Source organism: Mesoplodon mirus (genome assembly GCF_964341445.2).
Source record: "Mesoplodon mirus genome assembly, chromosome: 9".
Classification (NCBI taxonomy): Eukaryota; Metazoa; Chordata; class Mammalia; order Artiodactyla; family Ziphiidae; genus Mesoplodon; species Mesoplodon mirus.
In genome coordinates, this window is record NC_138985.1 from 35,831,043 (window position 1) to 35,837,042 (window position 6,000).

Consider the following 6,000-nt stretch of genomic DNA (forward strand, 5'->3'; position numbering starts at 1 on the left):
AAATTGCTACCTATAGTCAGGCCACCCCTCCCATCACATCACCAAAGCTAAGTGATGTTCTGCATATCACTAAATCACTGCTCATTTCAACTCTCATTAAAAAAAAAAAAGAAGAAGAAAATAAAAACAAAAAATTAAGCATATAAGAGACCAAGGTCATATAACTCTTATATCAAGATTTACCATGGGGTAATAAAGTCTTCTGGACTTCCCTGGTGGTGCAGTGGTTAAGAATCCGCCTGCCAATGCAGAGAACACGGGTTCGAGCCCTGGTCCGCGAAGATCCCACACGCCGCGGAGCAACTAAGCCCGTGCGCCACAACTACTGAGCCTGTGCTCTATAGCCCGCGAGCCACGACTACTGAAGCCCTCATGCCTAGAACCCGTGCTCCGCAACAAGAGAAGCCACTGCAATGAGAAGCCCATGCACCGCAATGAAGAGTAAACCCCGCTCTCCGCCAACTAGAGAAAGCCTGCGTGCAACGAAGACCCAACTCAGCCAAAAATAAATAATAAATAAATTTATAAAAAATAAAAAAATAAAGTCTTCCAAGATTTACCATGGTCTCTAACCATTCCCTTCTGTCCATTTACAGACCTACTTTCTCAATCACCTATTTTATAAACATTTAATTCTCAATGGAAGAATGCTCTGAGCATGTATTTTTTTAAAAATCATTATCAATATTCTTTTCAAACCATCCTTAGAAATAGTGACACATCACCATGGTTTTCTAGGTAAGTATATTATCTGAGGAACAATATTATCACAAACTCAAGGATTTAAAACAGCACATTGTCTCACAGCTTCTGTAAGAGGAGTCTGGCATGGCTTCACTGGGTCCTCTGCTTAGGGTCTCAAAAGGCTGCAATCAAAGTTTCTGCCAGAGCTGAGGTCACATCTCAGATTCCATTAGGGAAGGATCCACTTCCAAATTCACTGTTGGCAGAATTCAGTTTCCTGCAACTGTAGGACCATGGCTTCAGTTTCTTACAGTCTGTCCCTGAGGGCTGCCCTCACTCCTAGAGGTGCCCCCCATAGGTTCTTGTCATAGGGGATTCCCCGACATAGTCACTAGCTTCCTCAAAGTGAGCAAGGGAGAAAGAGACTCCAACAAGATGTGCAGTGCAATCTCATAAAACACAGTCACCTATAATATGGAAATGCACCCTGAGTCAAGAGAGGCACGCTATACTTAAAGGGAAACTTTCAATGTCCATTTCATATTATGTCAGTCACTTCCTATTTGACATCTTATTCTTAAACAGCTGTTTTGCAATAATTTATCACTTGAGAGGTACTTTCCATTTTAAAGTGTTCTCAATTATTTATAAGTAATCTTTTGAAAAAAAGACAACACAATACAAAAGATCATTTCAAGACCTCATTGTGTTAAAAAAAACTAGTTTGGTCATACTCACTTTGGCTATTCCTATAATTTTGTTGAGACAATCTCTCCGCAAAGCCAGTATGGTAGTCCAGGCAGTCTGCTGTTGTCTTTCATAGGTACACTCTAACCAAGTTGTGACTACAGTTACAGCTGGCCTAATAATTTGCTATTCGTATACATAAAATGACACTCTTGTAAAAGTATTTGTAATTGTACCTTGCACACCATTGTAGAGTGTTAGCTTACCCACTTACTGAAGGATATTTTATTAAAATATGATTTATCTATAAAGCAATCCTCACAAAATAAATCCCAAGAATAGCTTTATATTAAGGAACAAATTATGCATATGCATGCATGCACACAAACAGACCCACTGTCTCTCAACAAATTCAGGGAGTTCAAAGGAATACTTACAACGTGTTAGGTAAAAATAAATGCTTATACTTTGCTAATTCTATAAAATAATTACATTTTTGGAATTTAAATGATTACAATTTAATATTCTACTCTGGTTCTTTCCATCTCTAAGTTGGAAGACAAAAAATTACTTTTATAATAAAAAATATTATCATGAAATATGAGTGTGGTATTTTTCACTAATAACAATAAGTGAAGGAAAGTCAGAATTGCAAATGGTACAATTTTAGGCAAGAAGCCAACACAGCTACAAAATTCATTTCAGTGTTCTTGTATTTAATGTATTATCTTTGTCATCACATCACTATAAATAATTTTGTTAATTTCAAGCAGGAGGAACCATTCTATTCTCACTATTTACTTTTGTTTTTCTTCAGGCAGGCATTGTACATTGAACATCTTAGCAGCGTTTCAGTATGATCTCAACAACTTTTTGTCTTGAATTATGATTAGAGTAGGTTTGAAATTGCTTTCCTTTGTCTAGGTGTGTAATACTTCTATTTTGTATTTCAGAAACATATTCAGAAGAAGTAAGACTTTTCAAATATCTTAGGCCTACTTAAAAAAATGCTTTTCTATAGAGGTACTAACTTTACAATAAAAAAATATACCCAGGTGTCTTCCCTTCATATATCCAAGTGCCCCCCTTCCTTGAGGTGATTCCTCAATTGAGGCCCTTGTTCATCTTCTGAAATCTATAATTAGGTATGCCTGTAGCCCTTCTTATTTTAGATTTAACATGTTAAGCTGAGTAATTGTTACTCATTCTCCAAACTTTGAGTTATCCTCACTGTGTTTTCCACTGGTCTCTTAAGATATGAAGGCCTTATAAAATATCACAGCTTCATGCTAGAATATTAGGCTGTAATTTATTAACATGTAAAAGTATCATGAAATAGTATTAGGTGGGGAAATTGGAATACAAAATTGTACATGTTTGTATGTGTACAAAAATATCTTGCTAAACAGAGTTTAACAGCTTCTGTTCCTGAAGGAAATAGTTTCCATATCTTTAAATTTCTCCTTTATAATTTTCAATATATTCTGTAAGCATATGCTACATACATAACAAAGGACATTTTCTTTACATGACTGCCTTATTTTATTATTGTCTTTAATATAATTTGCAGATGTTTGAGACTAGAGCCATTCTATTTGCAACTCTATGTTTTGCTTCTCAAATATCCTATTACTTCTGCATAAAAAGTCATCTTATGGAAGATTACTGTGCCGTAGAATAGAGGTCACCAAATTATAGTACCATGGGCCAAGGCAGCCCACAGTGAGCTATGAATGATTTCACATTTTTAAATGGTGGGGGGAAAATATCAAAAGAAGAATAATATTTTGTGATACAGGAAAACTAAATTAAATTAAAATTTCAGTGTTCATAAATACAGTATTACTGCAACACAACCATACGCATGTTTCCACATTATCTACGACTGCTCTTGCACTACAACTGTAGGATCGAGCAGTTGCAACAGAAACTAAATGGCCCACAAAGCCTAAAATGTATACAATGAGGTCATTTACAGAAAGTTTGCTAACCCTTGATCAAGATTTTGGCTTCTCAAATTTTATATCATACAAATCACAAAGAGGATCTTCTTGAAGTACAGATTTTGATTCTGGGGGCTGAAACTCTGCCTTTTAAACAAGTTCCAGGTGATGTTAATGCTGCTGCTGGTCCATGAGTCATACTCTGAGTAGTAAAGCTCTGGATTACCACTCCAGTATAATATGTAAAATGTAGTAGTTATATTAAAATAATAATAAAAAAAAGTTTCCAGGGCATTTTCCATTGTGTTTATGCATGTGTGTGAGACCTCAGATCACCCTTTTATCAAAAATTAATACAGGGCTTCCCTGCTGGCGCAGTGGCTGAGAATCTGCCTGCCAATGCAGGGGACATGGGTTCGAGCCCTGGTCTGGGAAGATCCCACATGCCACGGAGCAGCTAGGCCCATGAGCTACAACTACTGAGCCTGCGCGTCTGGAGCTTGTACTCCACAACAAGAGAGGCCGCGACAGTGAGAGGCCCGTGCACCGCGATGAAGAGTGGCCCCTGCTCGCCGCCACTAGAGAAAGCCCACGCACAGAAACGAAGAGGCAACACAGCCAAAAATAAATAAATAAATTTTTTAAAAAAGTTAATACAAATGGATGTGGATAGATTATAAGTAAGGATAGAGAAAAAGTTTAATAAAATAGTTACAGAGCATTGATGTACAGTAAACTTTTAATGAAAAATTTCTAAATGTTCTAGCATATATAAAGTATTCAATACACTGACATATTCCAGTAGATTGTATTTTCTAATATAGTAATTCACGTAATAATAGAAGAATTAAACATTCTACATTCCTACAAAGATATTAAAATGTTCAATTTTAATATAATAGTAATAAGTGTGCATATAAAGTCTATCATAATTGTTAGGTTATAATTGCTTAGTTCTTTTCCCTTTTTTTGATAAAATTATCTCAAACTATGTTAAAAGTCACAAAGAAAATAGCTCTGGTAAGTTACTGTAAGTACTGGCTTACACCACAGAGATGGCCCTAAGCCTACATTTCTCAGTAGGGACAAAGTAGGCCATTGTGTTGGAAGAGCTTTCCCAGTGAGGAACTTAGGGGTTACAAGCTGTTGTGTGGAGTGTTCTCTGTTTGGATTCTCCCTTCTCTCTAAACTGCTTCCTTTCCCCTTAGGCTGGTGTGGCAAGGAAGAGTTTGTGATTACCTCTTCTTGGGAGGTCGCTTTGTCTTTGTAAGATCTAGTAAAACCAGGGAAAGGACACCTGGGGTGGCCAATTTATAGCACCTCTTCTCTAAACCTTAGGGAGAAATATTCTTTTACTTGGGTGGAGATTCTTTGCCTCTCTGTCAACAGGGAAGGGTGCTCCGAGGAACAAGATCAGGAAAAAGGCAGGTAAGCCTAATTTCTAGTCTAGACCTTAAACTAGAGAAATAGTGGAATTCCCAGAGTATTTGGGGATTAAAGCCCCAGTAATAAAAGCAAATAAACACATAAATTTACATTTCCATCTACGTAGTTGCATTCCTAGAAAATCTGGTACACTTAAAAACATGTCCCCCCAATTTTTTTGCCTATGTATAAAACAGAATGAGATTCTAGATTCAGATAATTATAAGTAAGTATTTCAAGTATATGAATATTAAGCAAAATATTTCAAAGTTATGTGAGAAATTTTTTCTTGCGCCGAACTATTCTTGTATTGCAGTATGGCTATCATCCCTGGCTGTAGTGTCCCTCAATCACTGTGAAAACCAAAAATGCCTCCCCAAATCCCAAAAGTCCCCTGGTCATACAAAACCCATTAAGGTTTGCTGCTATAGGGCAAAAAAATCAGAATAAATAACGATGATGATGATAATAGTAAAACAGATTTTCAGGATACATTACCTTAATTCTTCCAGCAATGAGTTTATCTCTGCTATTTAAATTATGTACCCTTTTCAAAAGCACAAGACTGTACATTCAGTGTATTCCAGTCCAGCGCTTGGAGACCGCTTTTGGGATGATGGCGGAAAACATCAACCTCACATTTCCTCCGACAATCCCGGAAAGAGATGAGGCGGCCACCGCAAGCAAGGAGATGCCGCAGGACCTGCGAAGCCCAGAGAGAACCTCGTCTTCGGAAGAGGACTGAGACGGGAAAGAAGAACTGAGCAGATGAAAGTAGAAGACTTGGAAGCTGCCGTGAACTTCTAAGGAAAAGCCATGGAGCTCAATCCCGCCGCCAGCTACTTCTGTAACCGAGCTACAGCCCTGGGCCAACTCAGGAACTGCGGGCAACAGAATCCACGATAGACGGAACAGCTCCAAAGTCGGATCCGAAGTAGGACCCACAGTGTCAGCATCGTCGACCGGCATGAATGACTGTCCACCCATCCCAGGGCCATCGTGTTCTTCCAAGCCGATTGGAAGCTTTACCGCATTTTGCCATTTTCTCCCGATGGACTGCCCAAGACAGAAAAAGAAAAAGAAATTGGGCTTGCACGTTAAAAATAAAAATAATAATAATAATTTGAATATACTTAATATCAGCTTACCTACCTGTTCAATTCATTTCAGGTTAGCTTCTCCATCTTCTTTGCCTGTCTCATTCTGAGTCTGGTTAAAAGCTACTTTCCTTCATTCATTCAGCATCTACCAAGCACATGTC